At 43.7% G+C, this 25,425-nt stretch overlaps 1 long non-coding RNA gene across 6 annotated transcripts in view; it reads left to right on the forward strand.

Moving 5' to 3' along the window:
- LOC137217935 (uncharacterized) overlaps positions 1–25,425 on the forward strand; it is a 1,539,267-nt gene that overhangs the window by 859,485 nt on the left and 654,357 nt on the right. The window lies entirely within an intron of this gene.

Here is a 25,425-nt window from a genome sequence, read left to right on the forward strand (position 1 = left end):
CATTGCAAGCTTGCTTGGTTGGCCAAAAAGGGCGTATGCGTTTTTTCCTGAATATATTCAGGAAAAAACGCATACGCCCTTTTTGGCTAAGTGCATCATTGTGGACGTTCTGCCTCTTTTCCTAGGCTTTACATGCAATTCCCCTCTGCCTCCTGAAATTGCTTTCCTACAATTCTGCCTCGCTTTCAAGTCCTCTTGGCAGCCTTACTTCAATATATTTTTGGACGTTAGCTGTCATTTATAACTCTGCAGGTTTGTGAAATACAGTGCCCCTGAGCTCCTTTCTTCAACTCGCTTTCTTGTGAGCTGGCCGCAACACAGCAGGATTGCTTCAGGCCCTAGTGTGGTTCCGGCACGGCACGCTGAGCCTTTGGTTAATTCCTCTTCCTGGTGGGCAATGATTGTTAAATTTGCCCATCCAGACACCTCCAGCTAGTCTCTAATTGGTTCTCCCTATTCCTATTCATCTTACGCAGAAATTGCAAAATGGGCCAAACAGGAAGTTAAAGGCACTGACTCTCCAAGTGGGGAGAGTGTTAGGAAAGCGTCTGGAATGTTGCACCCGAGTACCAGGGGACGAAAACTGAGACACATTTGAACATGTTTCCCGATCACACGTTGGATCATACTCGGGGTTCCACATACATGTTTTAGCTGAAGGAACAATACCTTAAACCTGGAGAGTTGAGAACCATGGAATGTGTACCATGCAATATGACTTGAAAGGGTCTGCATTTGCTCACCGAACCTCACCAATCCTATCACTGCTGCGTTTATGCCGCTGTGCACACGCTTGATTCTCTTTCGGAGACATATAAATCCATAGGGTTTAAGATTCTTACTAGTCAGGTATATTCTTAGGCGTTTAATATGGGGTGTTGAGTCCACTTCGTTGAGCAAGCAGTAGCTCTTGTCTATTACATATTTGGCTTATGGAAAGGTATCTGTGTTAATTTCAATCTCTGGTTTTATGCAGCACCCCACCTCACCTTTCCCCTTAAGCAAGCATAAGTTGGTTTTCTACATTTGAGACCCTATTCTGTTTTGTAATTCAGTTCCTGTTTAGCCAAGTTTATATTCCGTGTATTAGTGATATCTTATGATGTTTCATTTTCTGTGTGACTTATTTCACTTAGAATCATCGTACCTGAATCCACTCATTATGCTGCTACGGGCCTGATGACATAGATTTCATTGCTGAGTGATATTGCATTGTACGTAAGTACCACAACTTCTTTATCCATTTTTGCTTTCTGCGATATTGAACTTGTACCATAAACGAGGTTCTTGTAAACAGAGCCGTCCCAAACTTTGGGGTGGCTGTGTCTTTTAGATTTTAATTTCCCTAATCTATATGACCATAAGTGGAAGTGCCCTAGGCTCTGTTGCTTTGTTTTTTAGATGTTTCAGGAAACACCATACACTTCTCCAGAGTGGCTGTTGGCAATTTACATCCCGCCCATCAGCATAAGAAGGCTCCCAGTTCTCCATGGCCTGTCCTGCCTTTCTGGATTTTACACTTTTTTCAGATGGCCCTTTTGACCGGGGGGCAGTGAGACTTCATTGTAGTGCAGATTTCCTTTGCAAGCTTGCTTCCTTGGCCAAAAAGGGCGTATGCGTTTTTTCCTGAATGTATTCAGGAAAAAACGCATACGCCCTTTTTGGCCAAGTGCATCGTTGTGGACGTTCTGCCTCTTTTCCTATGCTTTACATGCAATTCCAGTCTACCTCCTGAAATCGGTTTCCTGCAATTCTGCCCCACTTTCAAGTCCTCTTGGCAGCCTTACTTCAATATATTTTTGGACGATAGCTGTCATGTATAACTCTGCAGGTTTGTGAATGACAGTGCCCCTGAGCTCCTTTCTTCAACTCGCTTTCTTGTGAGCTGGCCGCAACACTGCAGGATTGCTTCAGGCCCTAGTGTGGTTCCGGCATATCTCAGTGAGCCTTTGGTTAATTCCTCTTCCTGGTGGGAAATGAGAGTTAAATTTGCCCGTCCAGACACCTCCAGCTAGTCTCTCATTGGTTCTCCCTATTCCTGTTCATTTTCCGCAGAAATTGCAAACTGGGCCAAACAGGAGGTTAAAGGCACTGACTCTCCAAGTGGGGAGAGTCTTAGTAAAGCATCTGGAATGTTGCACCCGAGTACCAGGGGACGAAAACTGAGACACATTTGAACACGTTTCCCGATCACACGGTGGATCATACTCTGGGCTCCACATGCATGTTTTAGCTGAAGGAAGAATCCCTTAAACCTGGAGAGTTGAGACCCATGGAATGGGTACCATGCAATATGACTTCAATGGGTCTGCATTTGCTCACCGAACCTCACGAATCCTATCACTGCTGCGTTAATGCCGCTGTACACACGCTTGATTCTCTTTCGGAGACATATCAATCCATAGGTTTTAAGATTCTTACTAGTCAGGTGTATTCTTAGGCGTTTAATATGTGGTGTTGAGTCCACTTCGTTGAGCAAGCAGTAGCTCTTGTCTATTACATATTTGGCTTATGGAAAGGTATCTGTGTTAATTTCAATCTCTGGTTTTATGCAGCACCCCAACTCACCTTTCCCCTTAAGCAAGCATACGTTGGTTTTCGACATTTGAGACCCTATTCTGTTTTGTAATTCAGTTCCTTTGTAGCCAAGTTTACATTCCGTGTATTAGTGATATCTTATGATGTTTCTTTTTCTCTGTGACTTATTTCACTTAGAATCATTGTACCTGAATCCACTCATTATGCTGCTACTGGCCTGATGACATAGATTTCATTGCTGAGTGATATTGCATTGTACGTAAGTACCACAACTACTTTATCCATTTTTCGCTTTCTGCGATATTGAACTTGTACCGTAAATGAGGTTCTTGTAAACAGAGCCGTCCCAAACTTTGGGGTGGCTGTGTCTTTTTGATTTTAATTTCCCTAATCTATCGGACCATAAGTGGAAGTGCCCTAGGCTCTGTTGCTTTGTTTTTTAGATGTTTCAGGAAACAGCATACAATTCTCCAGAGTGGCTGTTGGCAATTTACATCCCGCCCATCAGCATAACAAGGCTCCCAGTTCTCCATGGCCTGTCCTGCCTTTCTGGATTTTACACTTTTTTCAGATAGCCCTTTTAACCGGGGGGCAGTGAGACTTCATTGTAGTGCAGATTTCCTTTGCAAGCTTCCTTGGTTGGCCAAAAAGGGCGTATGCGTTTTTTCCTGAATATATTCAGGATAAAACGCATACGCCCTTTTGGCCAAGTGCATCATTGTGGACGTTCTGCCTCTTTTCCTATGCTTTACATGCAATTCCTGTCTACCTCCTGAAATCGGTTTCCTGCAATTCTGCCCCACTTTCAAGTCCTCTTGGCAGCCTTACTTCAATATATTTTTGGACGATAGCTGTCATTTATAACTCTGCAGGTTTGTGAATGACAGGGCCTTTGAGCTTCTTTCTTCACCTCGCTTTCTTGTGAGTTGGCCGCAACACCGAAGGATTGCTTCAGGCCCTAGTGTGGTTCCGGCATATCTCACTGAGCCTTTGGTTAATTCCTCTTCCTGGTGGGAAATGAGAGTTAAATTTGCCCGTCCAGACACCTCCAGCTAGTCTCTCATTGGTTCTCCCTATTCCTGTTCATTTTCCGCAGAAATTGTAAACTGGGCCAAACAGGAGGTTAAAGGCACTGACTCTCCAAGTGGGGAGAGTGTTAGTAAAGCGTCTGGAAAGTTGCACCCGAGTACCAGGGGACGAAAACTGAGACACATTTGAACACGTTTCCCGATCACACGGTGGATCATACTCTGGGTTCCACATGCATGTTTTAGCTGAAGGAAGAATCCTTTAATCCAGGAGAGTTGAGAACCATGGAATGGGTACCATGCAATATGACTTCAAAGGGTCTGCATTTGCTCACCTAACCTCACCAATCCTATCACTGCTGCGTTTATGCCGCTGTACACACGCTTGATTCTCTTTCAGAGACATATAAATCCATAGGTTTTAAGATTCTTACTAGTCAGGTATATTCTTTGGTGTTTAATATGGGGTGTTGAGTCCACTTCGTTGAGCAAGCAGTAGCTCTTGTCTATTACATATTTGGCTTATGGAAAGGTATCTGTGTTAATTTCAATCTCTGGTTTTATGCAGCACCCCACCTCACCTTTCCCCTTAAGCAAGCATAAGTTGGTTTTCTACATTTGAGACCCTATTCTGTTTTGTAATTCAGTTCCTGTTTAGCCAAGTTTATATTCCGTGTATTAGTGATATCTTATGATGTTTCTTTTTCTGTGTGACTTATTTCACTTAGAATCATCGTACCTGAATCCACTCATTATGCTGCTACGGGCCTGATGACATAGATTTCATTGCTGAGTGAAATTGCATTGTACGTAAGTACCACAACTTCTTTATCCATTTTTGCTTTCTGCGATATTGAACTTGTACCATAAACGAGGTTCTTGTAAACAGAGCCGTCCCAAACTTTGGGGTGGCTGTGTCTTTTAGATTTTAATTTCCCTAATCTATATGACCATAAGTGGAAGTGCCCTAGGCTCTGTTGCTTTGTTTTTTAGATGTTTCAGGAAACACCATACACTTCTCCAGAGTGGCTGTTGGCAATTTACATCCCGCCCATCAGCATAAGAAGGCTCCCAGTTCTCCATGGCCTGTCCTGCCTTTCTGGATTTTACACTTTTTTCAGATGGCCCTTTTGACCGGGGGGCAGTGAGACTTCATTGTAGTGCAGATTTCCTTTGCAAGCTTGCTTCCTTGGCCAAAAAGGGCGTATGCGTTTTTTCCTGAATGTATTCAGGAAAAAACGCATACGCCCTTTTTGGCCAAGTGCATCGTTGTGGACGTTCTGCCTCTTTTCCTATGCTTTACATGCAATTCCAGTCTACCTCCTGAAATCGGTTTCCTGCAATTCTGCCCCACTTTCAAGTCCTCTTGGCAGCCTTACTTCAATATATTTTTGGACGATAGCTGTCATGTATAACTCTGCAGGTTTGTGAATGACAGTGCCCCTGAACTCCTTTCTTCAACTCGCTTTCTTGTGAGCTGGCCGCAACACCGCAGGATTGCTTCAGGCCCTAGTGTGGTTCCGGCATATCTCAGTGAGCCTTTGGTTAATTCCTCTTCCTGGTGGGAAATGAGAGTTAAATTTGCCCGTCCAGACACCTCCAGCTAGTCTCTCATTGGTTCTCCCTATTCCTGTTCATTTTCCGCAGAAATTGCAAACTGGGCCAAACAGGAGGTTAAAGGCACTGACTCTCCAAGTGGGGAGAGTCTTAGTAAAGCATCTGGAATGTTGCACCCGAGTACCAGGGGACGAAAACTGAGACACATTTGAACACGTTTCCCGATCACACGGTGGATCATACTCTGGGCTCCACATGCATGTTTTAGCTGAAGGAAGAATCCCTTAAACCTGGAGAGTTGAGACCCATGGAATGGGTACCATGCAATATGACTTCAATGGGTCTGCATTTGCTCACCGAACCTCACGAATCCTATCACTGCTGCGTTAATGCCGCTGTACACACGCTTGATTCTCTTTCGGAGACATATCAATCCATAGGTTTTAAGATTCTTACTAGTCAGGTGTATTCTTAGGCGTTTAATATGTGGTGTTGAGTCCACTTCGTTGAGCAAGCAGTAGCTCTTGTCTATTACATATTTGGCTTATGGAAAGGTATCTGTGCTAATTTCAATCTCTGGTTTTATGCAGCACCCCAACTCACCTTTCCCCTTAAGCAAGCATACGTTGGTTTTCGACATTTGAGACCCTATTCTGTTTTGTAATTCAGTTCCTGTGTAGCCAAGTTTACATTCCGTGTATTAGTGATATCTTATGATGTTTCTTTTTCTCTGTGACTTATTTCACTTAGAATCATTGTACCTGAATCCACTCATTATGCTGCTACTGGCCTGATGACATAGATTTCATTGCTGAGTGATATTGCATTGTACGTAAGTACCACAACTACTTTATCCATTTTTCGCTTTCTGCGATATTGAACTTGTACCGTAAACGAGGTTCTTGTAAACAGAGCCGTCCCAAACTTTGGGGTGGCTGTGTCTTTTTGATTTTAATTTCCCTAATCTATCGGACCATAAGTGGAAGTGCCCTAGGCTCTGTTGCTTTGTTTTTTAGATGTTTCAGGAAACAGCATACACTTCTCCAGAGTGGCTGTTGGCAATTTACATCCCGCCCATCAGCATAAGAAGGCTCCCAGTTCTCCATGGCCTGTCCTGCCTTTCTGGATTTTACACTTTTTTCAGATAGCCCTTTTAACCGGGGGGCAGTGAGACTTCATTGTAGTGCAGATTTCCTTTGCAAGCTTCCTTGGTTGGCCAAAAAGGGCGTATGCGTTTTTTCCTGAATATATTCAGGATAAAACGCATACGCCCTTTTGGCCAAGTGCATCATTGTGGACGTTCTGCCTCTTTTCCTATGCTTTACATGCAATTCCTGTCTACCTCCTGAAATCGGTTTCCTGCAATTCTGCCCCACTTTCAAGTCCTCTTGGCAGCCTTACTTCAATATATTTTTGGACGATAGCTGTCATTTATAACTCTGCAGGTTTGTGAATGACAGGGCCTTTGAGCTTCTTTCTTCACCTCGCTTTCTTGTGAGTTGGCCGCAACACCGAAGGATTGCTTCAGGCCCTAGTGTGGTTCCGGCATATCTCACTGAGCCTTTGGTTAATTCCTCTTCCTGGTGGGAAATGAGAGTTAAATTTGCCCGTCCAGACACCTCCAGCTAGTCTCTCATTGGTTCTCCCTATTCCTGTTCATTTTCCGCAGAAATTGTAAACTGGGCCAAACAGGAGGTTAAAGGCACTGACTCTCCAAGTGGGGAGAGTGTTAGTAAAGCGTCTGGAAAGTTGCACCTGAGTACCAGGGGACGAAAACTGAGACACATTTGAACACGTTTCCCGATCACACGGTGGATCATACTCTGGGTTCCACATGCATGTTTTAGCTGAAGGAAGAATCCTTTAATCCAGGAGAGTTGAGAACCATGGAATGGGTACCATGCAATATGACTTCAAAGGGTCTGCATTTGCTCACCGAACCTCACCAATCCTATCACTGCTGCGTTTATGCCGCTGTACACACGCTTGATTCTCTTTCAGAGACATATAAATCCATAGGTTTTAAGATTCTTACTAGTCAGGTATATTCTTTGGCGTTTAATATGGGGTGTTTAGTCCACTTCGTTGAGCAAGCAGTAGCTCTTGTCTATTACATATTTGGCTTATGGAAAGGTATCTGTGCTAATTTCAATCTCTGGTTTTATGCAGCACCCCAACTCACCTTTCCCCTTAAGCAAGCATAAGTTGGTTTTCTACATTTGAGACCCTATTCTGTTTTGTACTTCAGTTCCTGTGTAGCCAAGTTTACATTCCGTGTATTAGTGATACCTTATGATGTTTCCTTTTCTGTTTGACTTATTTCTCTTAGAATCATCGCACCTGAATCCACTCATTATGCTGCTACTGGCCTGATGACATAGATTTCATTGCTGAGTGATATTGCATTGTACGTAAGTACCACAACTTCTTTATCCATTTTTCGCTTTCTGCGATATTGAACTTGTACCGTAAACGAGGTTCTTGTAAACAGAGCCGTCCCAAACTTTGGGGTGGCTGTGTCTTTTTGATTTTAATTTCCCTAATCTATAGGACCATAAGTGGAAGTGCCCTAGGCTCTGTTGCTTTGTTTTTTAGATGTTTCAGGAAACACCATACACTTCTCCAGAGTGGCTGTTGGCAGTTTACATCACGCCCATCAGCATAAGAAGGCTCCCAGTTCTCCATGGCCTGTCCTGCCTTTCTGGATTTTACACTTTTTTCAGATGGCCCTTTTGACCGGGGGGCAGTGAGACTTCATTGTAGTGCAGATTTCCTTTGCAAGCTTGCTTGGTTGGCCAAAAAGGGCGTATGCGTTTTTTCCTGAATGTATTCAGGAAAAAACGCATACGCCCTTTTTGGCCAAGTGCATCATTGTGGACGTTCTGCCTCTTTTCCTATGCTTTACATGCAATTCCAGTCTACCTCCTGAAATCGGTTTCCTGCAATTCTGCCCCGCTTTCAAGTCCTCTTGGCAGCCTTACTTCAATATATTTTTGGACGATAGCTGTCATTTATAACTCTGCAGGTTTGTGAATGACAGTGCCCCTGAGCTCCTTTCTTCAACTCGCTTTCTTGTGAGCTGGCCGCAACACCGCAGGATTGCTTCAGGCCCTAGTGTGGTTCCGGCATATCTCAGTGAGCCTTTGGTTAATTCCTCTTCCTGGTGGGAAATGAGAGTTAAATTTGCCCGTCCAGACACCTCCAGCTAGTCTCTCATTGGTTCTCCCTATTCCTGTTCATTTTCCGCAGAAATTGCAAACTGGGCCAAACAGGAGGTTAAAGGCACTGACTCTCCAAGTGGGGAGAGTGTTAGTAAAGCGTCTGGAATGTTGCACCCGAGTATCAGGGGATGAAAACTGAGACACATTTGAACACGTTTCCCGATCACATGGTGGATCATACTCTGGGTTCCACATGCATGTTTTAGCTGAAGGAAGAATCCCTTAAACCTGGAGAGTTGAGACCCATGGAACGGGTACCATGCAATATGACTTCAAAGAGTCTGCATTTGCTCACCGAACCTCACCAATCCTATCACTGCTGCGTTCATGCCGCTGTACACACTCTTGATTCGCTTTCAGAGACATATAAATCCATAGGTTTTAAGATTCTTACTAGTCAGGTATATTCTTAGGCGTTTAATATGGGGTGTTGAGTGTCCTTCGTTGAGCAAGGAGTAGCTCTTGTCTATTACATATTTGGCTTATGGAAAGGTATCTGTGTTAATTTCAATCTCTGGTTTTATGCAGCACCCCACCTCACCTTTCCCCTTAAGCAAGCATAAGTTGGTTTTCTACATTTGAGACCCTATTCTGTTTTGTAATTCAGTTCCTGTGTAGCCAAGTTTACATTCCGTGTATTAGTGATATCTTATGATGTTTCTTTTTCTGTGTGACTTATTTCACTTAGAATCATCGTAGGTGAATCCACTCATTATGCTGCTACGGGCCTGATGACATAGATTTCATTGCTGAGTGATATTGCATTGTACGTAAGTACCACAACTTCTTTATCCATTTTTGCTTTCTGCGATATTGAACTTCTACCGTAAATGAGGTTCTTGTAAACGGAGCCATCCCAAACTTTGGGGTGGCTGTGTCTTTTTGATTTTAATTTCCCTAAGCTATAGGACCATAAGTAGAAGTGCCCTAGGCTCTGTTGCTTTGTTTTATAGATGCTTCAGGAAACACCATACACTTCTCCAGAGTGGCTGTTGGCAATTTACATCCCGCCCATTAGCATAACAAAGCTCCCAGTTCTCCATGGCCTGTCCTGCCTTTCTGGATTTTACACTTTTTTCAGATGGCCCTCTTGAACGGGGAGCTGTGAGACTTCATTGTAGTGCAGATTTCCTTTGCAAGCTTGCTTGGTTGGCCAAAAAGGGCGTATGCGTTTTTTCCTGAATATATTCAGGAAAAAACGCATACGCCCTTTTTGGCTAAGTGCATCATTGTGGACGTTCTGCCTCTTTTCCTAGGCTTTACATGCAATTCCCCTCTGCCTCCTGAAATTGCTTTCCTACAATTCTGCCTCGCTTTCAAGTCCTCTTGGCAGCCTTACTTCAATATATTTTTGGACGATAGCTGTCATTTATAACTCTGCAGGTTTGTGAAATACAGTGCCCCTGAGCTCCTTTCTTCAACTCGCTTTCTTGTGAGCTGGCCGCAACACAGCAGGATTGCTTCAGGCCCTAGTGTGGTTCCGGCACGGCACGCTGAGCCTTTGGTTAATTCCTCTTCCGGGTGGGCAATGAGAGTTAAATTTGCCCATCCAGACACCTCCAGCTAGTCTCTAATTGGTTCTCCCTATTCCTATTCATCTTACGCAGAAATTGCAAACTGGGCCAAACAGGAAGTTAAAGGCACTGACTCTCCAAGTGGGGAGAGTGTTAGGAAAGCGTCTGGAATGTTGCACCCGAGTACCAGGGGACGAAAACTGAGACACATTTGAACACGTTTCCCGATCACACGTTGGATCATACTCGGGGTTCCACATACATGTTTTAGCTGAATGAAGAATCCCTTAAACCTGGAGAGTTGAGACCCATGGAATGGGTACCATGCAATATGACTTCAAAGGGTCTGCATTTGCTCACCGAACCTCACCAATCCTATCACTGCTGTGTTTATGCCGCTGTGCACACGCTTCATTCTCTTTCGGAGACATATAAATCCATAGGTTTTAAGATTCTTACTAGTCAGGTATATTCTTAGGCGTTTAATATGGGGTGTTGAGTCCACTTCGTTGAGCAAGCAGTAGCTCTTGTCTATTACATATTTGGCTTATGGAAAGGTATCTGTGTTAATTTCAATCTCTGGTTTTATGCAGCACCCCACCTCACCTTTCCCCTTAAGCAAGCATAAGTTGGTTTTCTACATTTGAGACCCTATTCTGTTTTGTAATTCAGTTCCTGTGTAGCCAAGTTTACATTCCGTGTATTAGTGATATCTTATGATGTTTCTTTTTCTGTGTGACTTATTTCACTTAGAATCATCGTACCTGAATCCACTCATTATGCTGCTACGGGCCTGATGACATAGATTTCATTGCTGAGTGATATTGCATTGTACGTAAGTACCACAACTTCTTTATCCATTTTTCGCTTTCTGCGATATTGAACTTGTACCATAAACGAGGTTCTTGTAAACAGAGCCGTCCCAAACTTTGGGGTGGCTGTGTCTTTTAGATTTTAATTTCCCTAATCTATATGACCATAAGTGGAAGTGCCCTAGGCTCTGTTGCTTTGTTTTTTAGATGTTTCAGGAAACACCATACACTTCTCCAGAGTGGCTGTTGGCAATTTACATCCCGCCCATCAGCATAAGAAGGCTCCCAGTTCTCCATGGCCTGTCCTGCCTTTCTGGATTTTACACTTTTTTCAGATGGCCCTTTTGACCGGGGGGCAGTGAGACTTCATTGTAGTGCAGATTTCCTTTGCAAGCTTGCTTCCTTGGCCAAAAAGGGCGTATACGTTTTTTCCTGAATGTATTCAGGAAAAAACGCATACGCCCTTTTTGGCCAAGTGCATCGTTGTGGACGTTCTGCCTCTTTTCCTATGCTTTACATGCAATTCCAGTCTACCTCCTGAAATCGGTTTCCTGCAATTCTGCCCCACTTTCAAGTCCTCTTGGCAGCCTTACTTCAATATATTTTTGGACGATAGCTGTCATGTATAACTCTGCAGGTTTGTGAATGACAGTGCCCCTGAGCTCCTTTCTTCAACTCGCTTTCTTGTGAGCTGGCCGCAACACCGCAGGATTGCTTCAGGCCCTAGTGTGGTTCCGGCATATCTCAGTGATCCTTTGGTTAATTCCTCTTCCTGGTGGGAAATGAGAGTTAAATTTGCCCGTCCAGACACCTCCAGCTAGTCTCTCATTGGTTCTCCCTATTCCTGTTCATTTTCCGCAGAAATTGCAAACTGGGCCAAACAGGAGGTTAAAGGCACTGACTCTCCAAGTGGGGAGAGTCTTAGTAAAGCGTCTGGAATGTTGCACCCGAGTACCAGGGGACGAAAACTGAGACACATTTGAACACGTTTCCCGATCACACGGTGGATCATACTCTGGGCTCCACATGCATGTTTTAGCTGAAGGAAGAATCCCTTAAACCTGGAGAGTTGAGACCCATGGAATGGGTACCATGCAATATGACTTCAATGGGTCTGCATTTGCTCACCGAACCTCACGAATCCTATCACTGCTGCGTTAATGCCGCTGTACACACGCTTGATTCTCTTTCGGAGACATATCAATCCATAGGTTTTAAGATTCTTACTAGTCAGGTGTATTCTTAGGCGTTTAATATGTGGTGTTGAGTCCACTTCGTTGAGCAAGCAGTAGCTCTTGTCTATTACATATTTGGCTTATGGAAAGGTATCTGTGCTAATTTCAATCTCTGGTTTTATGCAGCACCCCAACTCACCTTTCCCCTTAAGCAAGCATAAGTTGGTTTTCGACATTTGAGACCCTATTCTGTTTTGTAATTCAGTTCCTGTGTAGCCAAGTTTACATTCCGTGTATTAGCGATACCTTATGATGTTTCTTTTTCTCTGTGACTTATTTCACTTAGAATCATTGTACCTGAATCCACTCATTATGCTGCTACTGGCCTGATGACATAGATTTCATTGCTGAGTGATATTGCATTGTACGTAAGTACCACAACTTCTTTATCCATTTTTCGCTTTCTGCGATATTGAACTTGTACCGTAAACGAGGTTCTTGTAAACAGAGCCGTCCCAAACTTTGGGGTGGCTGTGTCTTTTTGATTTTAATTTCCCTAATCTATAGGACCATAAGTGGAAGTGCCCTAGGCTCTGTTGCTTTGTTTTTTAGATGTTTCAGGAAACACCATACACTTCTCCAGAGTGGCTGTTGGCAATTTACATCATGCCCATCAGCATAAGAAGGCTCCCAGTTCTCCATGGCCTGTCCTGCCTTTCTGGATTTTACACTTTTTTCAGATGGCCCTTTTGACCGGGGGGCAGTGAGACTTCATTGTAGTGCAGATTTCCTTTGCAAGCTTGCTTGGTTGGCCAAAAGGGGCGTATGCGTTTTTTCCTGAATGTATTCAGGAAAAAACGCATACACCCTTTTTGGCCAAGTGCATCATTGTGGACGTTCTGCCTCTTTTCCTATGCTTTACATGCAATTCCAGTCTACCTCCTGAAATCGGTTTCCTGCAATTCTGCCCCGCTTTCAAGTCCTCTTGGCAGCCTTACTTCAATATATTTTTGGACGATAGCTGTCATTTATAACTCTGCAGGTTTGTGAATTACAGTGCCCCTGAGCTCCTTTCTTCAACTCGCTTTCTTGTGAGCTGGCCGCAACACCGCAGGATTGCTTCAGGCCCTAGTGTGGTTCCGGCATATCTCAGTGAGCCTTTGGTTAATTCCTCTTCCTGGTGGGAAATGAGAGTTAAATTTGCCCGTCCAGACACCTCCAGCTAGTCTCTCATTGGTTCTCCCTATTCCTGTTCATTTTCCGCAGAAATTGCAAACTGGGCCAAACAGGAGGTTAAAGGCACTGACTCTCCAAGTGGGGAGAGTGTTAGTAAAGCGTCTGGAATGTTGCACCCGAGTATCAGGGGATGAAAACTGAGACACGTTTGAACACGTTTCCCGATCACACGGTGGATCATACTCTGGGTTCCACATGCATGTTTTAGCTGAAGGAAGAATCCTTTAATCCAGGAGAGTTGAGACCCATGGAATGGGTACCATGCAGTATGACTTCAAAGGGTCTGCATTTGCTCACCGAACCTCACCAATCCTATCACTGCTGCGTTTATGCCGCTGTACACACGCTTGATTCTCTTTCGGAGACATATAAATCCATAGGTTTTAAGATTCTTACTAGTCAGGTATATTCTTAGGCGTTTAATATGGGGTGTTGAGTCCACTTCGTTGAGCAAGCAGTAGCTCTTGGCTATTACATATTTGGCTTATGGAAAGGTATCTGTGCTAATTTCAATCTCTGGTTTTATGCAGCACCCCAACTCACCTTTCCCCTTAAGCAAGCATAAGTTGGTTTTCTACATTTGAGAACCTATCCTGTTTTGTACTTCAGTTCCTGTGTAGCCAAGTTTACATTCCGTGTATTAGTGATACCTTATGATGTTTCTTTTTCTGTTTGACTTATTTCTCTTAGAATCATCGCACCTAAATCCACTCATTATGCTGCTACTGGCCTGATGACATAGATTTCATTGCTGAATGATATTGCATTGTACGTAAGTACCACAACTTCTTTATCCATTTTACGCTTTCTGCGATATTGAACTTGTACCGGAAACGAGGTTCTTGTAAACAGAGCCGTCCCAAACTTTGGGGTGGCTGTGTCTTTTTGATTTTAATTTCCCTAATCTATAGGACCATAAGTGGAAGTGCCCTAGGCTCTGTTGCTTTGTTTTTTAGATGTTTCAGGAAACAGCATACACTTCTCCAGAGTGGCTGTTGGCAATTTACATCCCGCCCATCAGCATAAGAAGGTTCCCAGTTCTCCATGGCCTGTCCTGCCTTTCTGGATTTTACACTTTTTTCAGATGGCCCTTTTGACCGGGGGGCAGTGAGACTTCATTGTAGTGCAGATTTCCTTTGCAAGCTTGCTTGGTTGGCCAAAAAGTGCGTATGCGTTTTTTCCTGAATATATTCAGGATAAAACGCATACGCCCTTTTGGCCAAGTGCATCATTGTGGACGTTCTGCCTCTTTTCCTATGCTTTACATGCAATTCCAGTCTACCTCCTGAAATCGGTTTCCTGCAATTCTGCCCCGCTTTCAAGTCCTCTTGGGAGCCTTACTTCAATATATTTTTGGACGATAGCTGTCATTTAGAACTCTGCAGGTGTGTGAATTACAGGGCCCCTGAGCTCCTTTCTTCAACTCGCTTTCTTGTGAGCTGGCCGCAACACCGCAGGATTGCTTCAGGCCCTAGAGTGGTTTCGGCATGGCTCGCTGAGCCTTTGGTTAATTCCTCTTCCTGGTGGGAAATGAGAGTTAAATTTGCCCGTCCAGACACCTCCAGCTAGTCTCTCATTGGTTCTCCCTATTCCTGTTCATTTTCCACAGAAATTGCAAACTGGGCCAAACAGGAGGTTAAAGGCACTGACTCTCCAAGTGGGGAGAGTGTTAGTAAAGCGTCTGGAATGTTGCACCCGAGTTCCAGGGGACGAAAACTGAGACACATTTGAACACGTTTCCCGATCACACGGTGGATCATACTCTGGGTTCCACATGCATGTTTTAGCTGAAGGAAGAATCCCTTAAACCTGGAGAGTTGAGAACCATGGAATGGGTACCATGCAATATGACTTCAAAGGGTCTGCATTTGCTCACCGAACCTCACCAATCCTATCACTGCTGCGTTTATGCCGCTGTAAACACGCTTGATTCTCTTTCAGAGACATATAAATCCATAGGTTTTAAGATTCTTACTAGTCAGGTATATTCTTAGGCGTTTAATATGTGGTGTTGAGTCCACTTCGTTGAGCAAGCAGTAGCTCTTGTCTATTACATATTTGGCTTATGGAAATATATCTGTGTTAATTTCAATCTCTGGTTTTATGCAGCACCCCAACTAACCTTTCGTCTTAAGCAAGCGTAAGTTGGTTTTCTTCATTTGAGACCCTATTCTGTTTTGTAATTCAGTTCCTGTGTAGCCATGTTTACATGCCGTGTATTAGTGATACCTTATGATGTTTCTTTTTCTGTGTCATTTATTTCACTTAGAATCATCGTACCTGAATCCACTCATTATGCTGCTACTGGCCTGATGACATAGATTTCATTGCTGAGTGATATTGCATTGTACGTAAGTACGACAACTTCTTTATCCATTTTTCGCTTTCTGCGATATTGAACTTGTACCGTAAACGAGGTTCTTGTAAACAGAGCCGTCCCAAACTTTGGGGTGGCTGTGTCTTTTTGATTTTAATTTCCCTAAGCTATAGGACCATAAGTGGAAGTGCCCTAGGCTCTGTTGCTTTGTTTTTTAGATATTTCAGGAAACACCATACACTTCTCCAGAGTGGCTGTTGGCAATTTACATCCCGCCCATCAGCATAAGAAGGCTCCCAGTTCTCCATGGCCTGTCCTGCCTTTCTGGATTTTACACTTTTTTCAGATGGCCCTTTTGACCGGGGGGCAGTGAGACTTCATTGTAGTGCAGATTTCCTTTGCAAGCTTGCTTGCTTGGCCAAAAAGGGCGTATGCGTTTTTTCCTGAATATATTCAGGAAAAAACGCATACGCCCTTTTTGGCCAAGTGCATCATTGTGGACGTTCTGCCTCTTTTCCTATGCTTTACATGCAATTCCAGTCTACCTCCTGAAATCGGTTTCCTGCAATTCTTCCCCGCTTTCAAGTCCTCTTGGCAGCCTTGCTTCAATATATTTTTGGACGATAGCTGTCATTTATAACTCTGAAGGTTTGTGAATTACAGTGCCCCTGAGCTCCTTTTTTCAACTGGCTTTCTTGTGAGCTTGCCGCAACACCGCAGGATTGCTTCAGGCCCTAGTGTGGTTCCGGCATGGCTCGCTGAGCCTTTGGTTAATTCCTCTTCCTGGTGGGAAATGAGAGTTAAATTTGCCCGTCCAGACACCTCCAGCTAGTCTCTCATTGGTTCTCCCTATTCCTGTTCATTTTCCGCAGAAATTGCAAACTGGGCCAAACAGGAGGTTAAAGGCACTGACTCTCCAAGTGGGGAGAGTCTTAGTAAAGCGTCTGGAATGTTGCACCCGAGTATCAGGGGACGAAAACTGAGACACATTTGAACACGTTTCCCGATCACACGGTGGATCATACTCTGGGCTCCACATGCATGTTTTAGCTGAAGGAAGAATCCCTTAAACCTGGAGAGTTGAGACCCATGGAATGGGTACCATGCAATATGACTTCAAAGGGTCTGCATTTGCTCACTGAACCTCACGAATCCTATCACTGCTGCGTTTATGCCGCTGTACACACGCTTGATTCTCTTTCGGAGACATATCAATCCATAGGTTTTAAGATTCTTACTAGTCAGGTATATTCTTAGGCGTTTAATATGTGGTGTTGAGTCCACTTCGTTGAGCAAGCAGTAGCTCTTGTCTATTACATATTTGGCTTATGGAAAGGTATCTGTGCTAATTTCAATCTCTGGTTTTATGCAGCACCCCAACTCACCTTTCCCCTTAAGCAAGCATAAGTTGGTTTTCGACATTTGAGACCCTATTCTGTTTTGTCATTCAGTTCCTGTGTAGCCAAGTTTACATTCCGTGTATTAGTGATACCTTATGATGTTTCTTTTTCTCTGTGACTTATTTCACTTAGAATCATTGTACCTGAATCCACTCATTATGCTGCTACTGGCCTGATGACATAGATTTCATTGCTGAGTGATATTGCATTGTACGTAAGTACCACAACTACTTTATCCATTTTTCGCTTTCTGCGATATTGAACTTGTACCGTAAACGAGGTTCTTGTAAACAGAGCCGTCCCAAACTTTGGGGTGGCTGTGTCTTTTTGATTTTAATTTCCCTAATCTATAGGACCATAAGTGGAAGTGCCCTAGGCTCTGTTGCTTTGTTTTTCAGATGTTTCAGGAAACACCATACACTTCTCCAGAGTGGCTGTTGGCAATTTACATCCCGCCCATCAGCATAAGAAGGCTCCCAGTTCTCCATGGCCTGTCCTGCCTTTCTGGATTATACACTTTTTTCAGATAGCCCTTTTAACCGGGGGGCAGTGAGACTTCATTGTAGTGCAGATTTCCTTTGCAAGCTTCCTTGGTTGGCCAAAAAGGGCGTATGCGTTTTTTCCTGAATATATTCAGGAAAAAACTCATACGCCCTTTTGGCCAAGTGCATCATTGTGGACGTTCTGCCTCTTTTCCTATGCTTTACATGCAATTCCTGTCTACCTCCTGAAATCGGTTTCCTGCAATTCTGCCCCACTTTCAAGTCCTCTTGGCAGCCTTACTTCAATATATTTTTGGACGATAGCTGTCATTTATAACTCTGCAGGTTTGTGAATTACAGTGCCCCTGAGCTTCTTTCTTCACCTCGCTTTCTTGTGAGCTGGCCGCAACACCGCAGGATTGCTTCAGGCCCAAGTGTGGTTCCGGCATATCTCGCTGAGCCTTTGGTTAATTCCTCTTCCTGGTGGGAAATGAGAATTAAATTTGCCCGTCCAGACACCTCCAGCTAGTCTCTCATTGGTTCTCCCTATTCCTGTTCATTTTCCGCAGAAATTGCAAACTGGGCCAAACAGGAGGTTAAAGGCACTGACTCTCCAAGTGGGGAGAGTGTTAGTAAAGCGTCTGGAAAGTTGCACCCGAGTACCAGGGGACGAAAACTGAGACACATTGGAACACGTTTCCCGATCACACGGTGGATCATACTCTGGGTTCCAAATGCATGTTTTAGCTGAAGGAAGAATCCTTTAATCCAGGAGAGTTGAGAACCATGGAATGGGTACCATGCAATATGACTTCAAAGGGTCTGCATTTGCTCACCGAACCTCACCAATCCTATCACTGCTGCGTTTATGCCGCTGTACACACGCTTGATTCTCTTTCGGAGACATATAAATCCATAGGTTATAAGATTCTTACTAGTCAGGTATATTCTTAGGCGTTTAATATGGGGTGTTGAGTCCACTTCGTTGAGCAAGCAGTAGCTCTTGTCTATTACATATTTGGCTTATGGAAAAGTATCTGTGCTAATTTCAATCTCTGGTTTTATGCAACACCCAACTCACCTTTCCCCTTAAGCAAGCATAAGTTGGTTTTCGACATTTGAGACCCTATTCTGTTTTGTAATTCAGTTCCTGTGTAGCCAAGTTTACACTCCGTGTATTAGTGATACCTTATGATGTTTCTTTTTCTGTGTGACTTATTTCACTTAGAATCATCGTACCTGAATCCACTCATTATGCTGCTACTGGCCTGATGACATAGATTTCATTGCTGAGTGATATTGCATTGTACGTAAGTACCACAACTACTTTATCCATTTTTCGCTTTCTGCGATATTGAACTTGTACCGTAAACGAGGTTCTTGTAAATAGAGCCGTCCCAAACTTTGGGGTGGCTGTGTCTTTCTGATTTTAATTTCCCTAATCTATAGGACCATAAGTGGAAGTGCCCTAGGCTCTGTTGCTTTGTTTTTTAGATGTTTCAGGAAACACCATACACTTCTCCAGAGTGGCTGTTGGCAATTTACATCCCGCCCATCAGCATAAGAAGGCTCCCAGTTCTCCATGGCCTGTCCTGCCTTTCTGGATTTTACACTTTTTTCAGATGGCCCTTTTAACCGGGGGGCAGTGAGACTTCATTGTAGTGCAGATTTCCTTTGCAAGCTTGCTTGGTTGGCCAAAAAGTGCGTATGCGTTTTTTCCTGAATATATTCAAGGTAAAACGCATACGCCCTTTTTGGCCAAGTGCATCATTGTGGACGTTCTGCCTCTTTTCCTAAGCTTTACATGCAATTCCAATCTACCTCCGGAAATCGGTTTCCTGCAATTCTGTCCCGCTTTCAAGTCCTCTTGGCAGCCTTACTTCAATATATTTTTGGACGATAGGTGTCATTTATAACTCTGCAGGTTTGTGAATTACAGTGCCCCTGAGCTCCTTTCTTCAACTCGCTTTCTTGTGAGCTGGCCGCAACACCACATGATTCCTTCAGGCCCTAGGGTGGTTCCGGCATGGCTCGCTGAGCCTTTGGTTAATTACTCTTCCTGGTGGGAAATGAGAGTTAAATTTGCCCGTCCAGACACCTCCAGCTAGTCTCTCATTGGTTCTCCCTATTCCTGTTCATTTTCCGCAGAAATTGCAAACTGGGCCAAACAGGAGGTTAAAGGCACTGACTCTCCAAGTGGGGAGAGTGTTAGTAAAGTGTCTGGAATGTTGCACCCGAGTACCAGGGGACGAAATGTGAGACACATTTGAACACGTTTCCCGATCACACGGTGGATCATCCTCTGGGTTCCACATGCATGTTTTAGCTGAAGGAAGAATCCCTTAAACCTGGAGAGTTGAGAACCATGGAATGGGTACCATGCAATATGAATTCAAAGGGTCTGCATTTGCTCACCGAACCTCACCAATCCTATCACTGCTGCATTTATGCCGCTGTACACACGCTTGATTCTCTTTCGTAGACATATCAATCCATAGGTTTTAAGATTATTACTAGTCAGGTATATTTTTAGGCGTTTAATATGGGGTGTTGAGTCCACTTCGTTGAGCAAGCAGTAGCTCTTGTCTATTACATATTTGGCTTATGGAAAGGTATCTGTGCTAATTTCAATCTCTGGTTTTATGCAGCACCCCAACTCACCTTTCCCCTTAAGCAAGCATAAGTTGGTTTTCTACATTTGAGACCCTATTCTGTTTTGTAATTCAGTTCCTGTGTAGGCAAGTTTACATTCCGTGTATTAGTGATATCTTATGATGTTTCTTTTTCTGTGTGACTTATTTCACTTAGAATCATCGTACCTGAATCCACTCATTATGCTGCTACTGGCCTGATGACATAGATTTCATTGCTGAGTGATATTGCATTGTACGTAAGTACCACAACTTCTTTATCCATTTTTCGCTTTCTGCGATATTGAACTTGTACCGTAAACGAGGTTCTTGTAAACAGAGCCGTTCCAAACTTTGGGGTGGCTGTGTCTTTTTGATTTTAATTTCCCTAATCTATAGGACCATAAGTGGAAGTGCCCTAGGCTCTGTTGCTTTGTTTTTTAGATGTTTCAGGAAACACCATACACTTCTCCAGAGTGGCTGTTGGCAATTTACATCCCGCCCATCAGTCTAACTAGGCTCCCAGTTCTCCATGGCCTGTCCTGCCTTTCTAGATTTTACACTTTTTTCAGATGGTCCTTTTGACCGGGGGGCAGTGAGACTTCATTGTAGTGCAGATTTCCTTTGCAAGCTTGCTTGCTTGGCCAAAAAGGGCGTATGCGTTTTTTCCTGAATATATTCCGGAAAAAACGCATACGTCCTTTTTGGCCAAGTGCATCATTGTGGACGTTCTGCCTCTTTTCCTATGCTTTACATGCAATTCCAGTCTACCTCCTGAAATCGGTTTCCTGCAATTCTGCCCCACTTTCAAGTCCTCTTGGCAGCCTTACTTCAATATATTTTTGGACGATAGCTGTCATTTATAACTCTGCAGGTTTGTGAATTACAGTGCCCCTGAGCTCCTTTCTTCAAGTCGCTTTCTTGTGAGCTGCCCGCAACACCGCAGGATTGCTTCAGGCCCTAGTGTGGTTTCGGCATGGCTCGCTGAGCCTTTGGTTAATTCCTCTTCCTGGTGGGAAATGAGAGTTAAATTTGCCAGTCCAGACACCTCCAGCTAGTCTCTCATTGGTTCTCCCTATTCCTGTTCATTTTCCGCAGAAATTGCAAACTGGGCCAAACAGGAGTTTAAAGGCACTGACTCTCCAAGTGGGGAGAGTGTTAGTAAAGCGTCTGGAATGTTGCACCCGAGTACCAGGGGACGAAAACTGAGACACATTTGAACACGTTTCCCGATCACACGGTGGATCATACTCTGGGTTCCACATGCATGTTTTAGCTGAAGGAAGAATCCCTTAAACCTGGAGAGTTGAGAACCATGGAATGGGTACCATGCAATATGACTTCCAAGGGTCTGCATTTGCTCACCGAACCTCACCAATCCTATCACTGCTGCGTTTATGCTGCTGTACACACGCTTGGATCTCTTTCGGAGACATATCAATCCATAGGTTTTAAGATTCTTACTAGTCAGGTATATTCTTAGGCGTTTAATATGGGGTGTTGAGTCCACTTTGTTGAGCAAGCAGTAGCTCTTGTCTATTACATATTTGGCTTATGGAAAGGTATCTGTGCTAATTTCAATCTCTGGTTTTATGCAGCACCCCAACTCACCTTTCCCCTTAAGCAAGCATAAGTTGGTTTTCTACATTTGAGACCCTATTCTGTTTTGTAATTCAGTTCCTGTGTAGCCAAGTTTACCTTCCGTGTATTAGTGATATCTTATGATGTTTCTTTTTCTGTGGGACTTATTTCACTTAGAATCATCGTACCTGAATCCACTCATTATGCTGCTACTGGCCTGATGACATAGATTTCATTGCTGAGTGATATTGCATTCTACGTAAGTACCACAACTTCTTTATCCATTTTTCGCTTTCTGCGATTTTGAACTTCTACCGTAAATGAGGTTCTTGTAAACAGAGCCGTCCCAAACTTTGGGGTGGCTGTGTCTTTTTTATTTTAATTTCCCTAATCTATAGGAGCATAAGTGGAATTTCCCTAGGCTCTGTTGCTTTGTTTTTTAGATGTTTCAGGAAACGCCATACACTTCTCCAGAGTGGCTGTTGGCAATTTACATCCCGCCCATCAGTCTAACTAGACTCCCAGTTCTCCATGGCCTGTCCTGCCTTTCTGGATTTTGCACTTTTTTCAGATGGCCCTTTTGACCGGGGGGCAGTGAGACTTCATTGTAGTGCAGATTTCCTTTGCAAGCTTGCTTGGTTGACCAAAAATGGTGTATGCGTTTTTTCCTGAATATATTCAGGATAAAACGCATACGTCCTTTTTGGCCAAGTGCATCATTGTGGACGTTCTGCCTCTTTTCCTATGCTTTACATGCAATTCCAGTCTACCTCCTGAAATCGGTTTCCTGCAATTCTGCCCCACTTTCAAGTCCTCTTGGCAGCCTTACTTCAATATATTTTTGGACTATAGCTGTCATTTAGAACTCTGCAGGTTTGTGAATTACAGTGTCCCTGAGCTCCTTTCTTCAACTCGCTTTCTTGTGAGCTGGCCGCAACATCGCAGGATTGCTTCAGTCCCTAGTGTGGTTCCAGCATGTCTCACTGAGCCTTTGGTTAATTCCTCTTCCTGGAGGGAAATGAGAGTTAAATTTGCCCGTCCAGACACCTCCAGGTAGTCTCTCATTGGTTCTCCCTATTCCTGTTCATTTTCCGCAGAAATTGCAAACTGGGCCAAACAGGAGGTTAAAGGCACTGACTCTCCAAGTGGGGAGAGTGTTAGTAAAGTGTCTGGAATGTTGCACCCGAGTACCAGGGGACGAAATCTGAGACACATTTGAACACGTTTCCCGATCACACGGTGAATCATACTCTGGGTTCCACATGCATGTTTTAGCTGAAGGAAGAATCCCTTAAACCTGGAGAGTTGAGAACCATGGAATGGGTACCATGCAATATGACTTCCAAGGGTCTGCATTTGCTCACCGAACCTCACCAATCCTATCACTGCTGCGTTTATGCCGCTGTACACACGCTTGGTTCTCTTTTGGAGACATATAAATCCATAGGTTTTAAGATTCTTACTAGTCAGGTATATTCTTAGGCGTTTAATATGGGGTGTTGAGTCCACTTCGTTGAGCAAGGAGTAGCTCTTGTCTATTACATATTTGGCTTATGGAAAGGTATCTGTGCTAATTTCAATCTCTGGTTTTATGCAGCACCCCAACTCACCTTTCCCCTTAAGCAAGCATAAGTTGGTTTTCTACATTTGAGACCCTATTCTGTTTTGTAATTCAGTTCCTGTGTAGCCAAGTTTACAATCTGTGTGTTAGTGATATCTTACGATGTTTCTTTTTCTGTGTGACTTATTTCACTTAGAATCATCGTACCTGAATCCACTCATTATGCTGCTACTGGCCTGATGACATAGATTTCATTGCTGAGTGATATTGCATTGTACGTAAGTACCACAACTTCTTTATCCATTTTTCGCTTTCTGCGATATTGAACTTGTACCGTAAACGAGGTTCTTGTAAACAGAGCCGTTCCAAACTTTGGGGTGGCTGTGTCTTTTTGATTTTAATTTCCCTAATCTATAGGACCATAAGTGGAAGTGCCCTAGGCTCTGTTGCTTTGTTTTTTAGATGTTTCAGGAAACACCATACACTTCTCCAGAGTGGCTGTTGGCAATTTACATCCCGCCCATCAGTCTAACTAGGCTCCCAGTTCTCCATGGCCTGTCCTGCCTTTCTAGATTTTACACTTTTTTCAGATGGTCCTTTTGACCGGGGGGCAGTGAGACTTCATTGTAGTGCAGATTTCCTTTGCAAGCTTGCTTGCTTGGCCAAAAAGGGCGTATGCGTTTTTTCCTGAATATATTCAGGAAAAAACGCATACGTCCTTTTTGGCCAAGTGCATCATTGTGGACGTTCTGCCTCTTTTCCTATGCTTTACATGCAATTCCAGTCTACCTCCTGAAATCGGTTTCCTGCAATTCTGCCCCACTTTCAAGTCCTCTTGGCAGCCTTACTTCAATATATTTTTGGACGATAGCTGTCATTTATAACTCTGCAGGTTTGTGAATTACAGTGCCCCTGACCTCCTTTCTTCAAGTCGCTTTCTTGTGAGCTGCCCGCAACACCGCAGGATTGCTTCAGGCCCTAGTGTGGTTTCGGCATGGCTCGCTGAGCCTTTGGTTAATTCCTCTTCCTGGTGGGAAATGAGAGTTAAATTTGCCAGTCCAGACACCTCCAGCTAGTCTCTCATTGGTTCTCCCTATTCCTGTTCATTTTCCGCAGAAATTGCAAACTGGGCCAAACAGGAGTTTAAAGGCACTGACTCTCCAAGTGGGGAGAGTGTTAGTAAAGCGTCTGGAATGTTGCACCCGAGTACCAGGGGACGAAAACTGAGACACATTTGAACACGTTTCCCGATCACACGGTGGATCATACTCTGGGTTCCACATGCATGTTTTAGCTGAAGGAAGAATCCCTTAAACCTGGAGAGTTGAGAACCATGGAATGGGTACCATGCAATATGACTTCCAAGGGTCTGCATTTGCTCACCGAACCTCACCAATCCTATCACTGCTGCGTTTATGCTGCTGTACACACGCTTGGATCTCTTTCGGAGACATATCAATCCATAGGTTTTAAGATTCTTACTAGTCAGGTATATTCTTAGGCGTTTAATATGGGGTGTTGAGTCCACTTTGTTGAGCAAGCAGTAGCTCTTGTCTATTACATATTTGGCTTATGGAAAGGTATCTGTGCTAATTTCAATCTCTGGTTTTATGCAGCACCCCAACTCACCTTTCCCCTTAAGCAAGCATAAGTTGGTTTTCTACATTTGAGACCCTATTCTGTTTTGTAATTCAGTTCCTGTGTAGCCAAGTTTACCTTCCGTGTATTAGTGATATCTTATGATGTTTCTTTTTCTGTGGGACTTATTTCACTTAGAATCATCGTACCTGAATCCACTCATTATGCTGCTACTGGCCTGATGACATAGATTTCATTGCTGAGTGATATTGCATTCTACGTAAGTACCACAACTTCTTTATCCATTTTTCGCTTTCTGCGATATTGAACTTCTACCGTAAATGAGGTTCTTGTAAACAGAGCCGTCCCAAACTTTGGGGTGGCTGTGTCTTTTTTATTTTAATTTCCCTAATCTATAGGAGCATAAGTGGAATTTCCCTAGGCTCTGTTGCTTTGTTTTTTAGATGTTTCAGGAAACGCCATACACTTCTCCAGAGTGGCTGTTGGCAATTTACATCCCGCCCATCAGTCTAACTAGACTCCCAGTTCTCCATGGCCTGTCCTGCCTTTCTGGATTTTGCACTTTTTTCAGATGGCCCTTTTGACCGGGGGGCAGTGAGACTTCATTGTAGTGCAGATTTCCTTTGCAAGCTTGCTTGGTTGACCAAAAATGGTGTATGCGTTTTTTCCTGAATATATTCAGGATAAAACGCATACGTCCTTTTTGGCCAAGTGCATCATTGTGGACGTTCTGCCTCTTTTCCTATGCTTTACATGCAATTCCAGTCTACCTCC

Source organism: Pseudorca crassidens, assembly GCF_039906515.1.
Source record: "Pseudorca crassidens isolate mPseCra1 chromosome 1 unlocalized genomic scaffold, mPseCra1.hap1 SUPER_1_unloc_3, whole genome shotgun sequence".
Taxonomy (NCBI): domain Eukaryota; kingdom Metazoa; phylum Chordata; class Mammalia; order Artiodactyla; family Delphinidae; genus Pseudorca; species Pseudorca crassidens.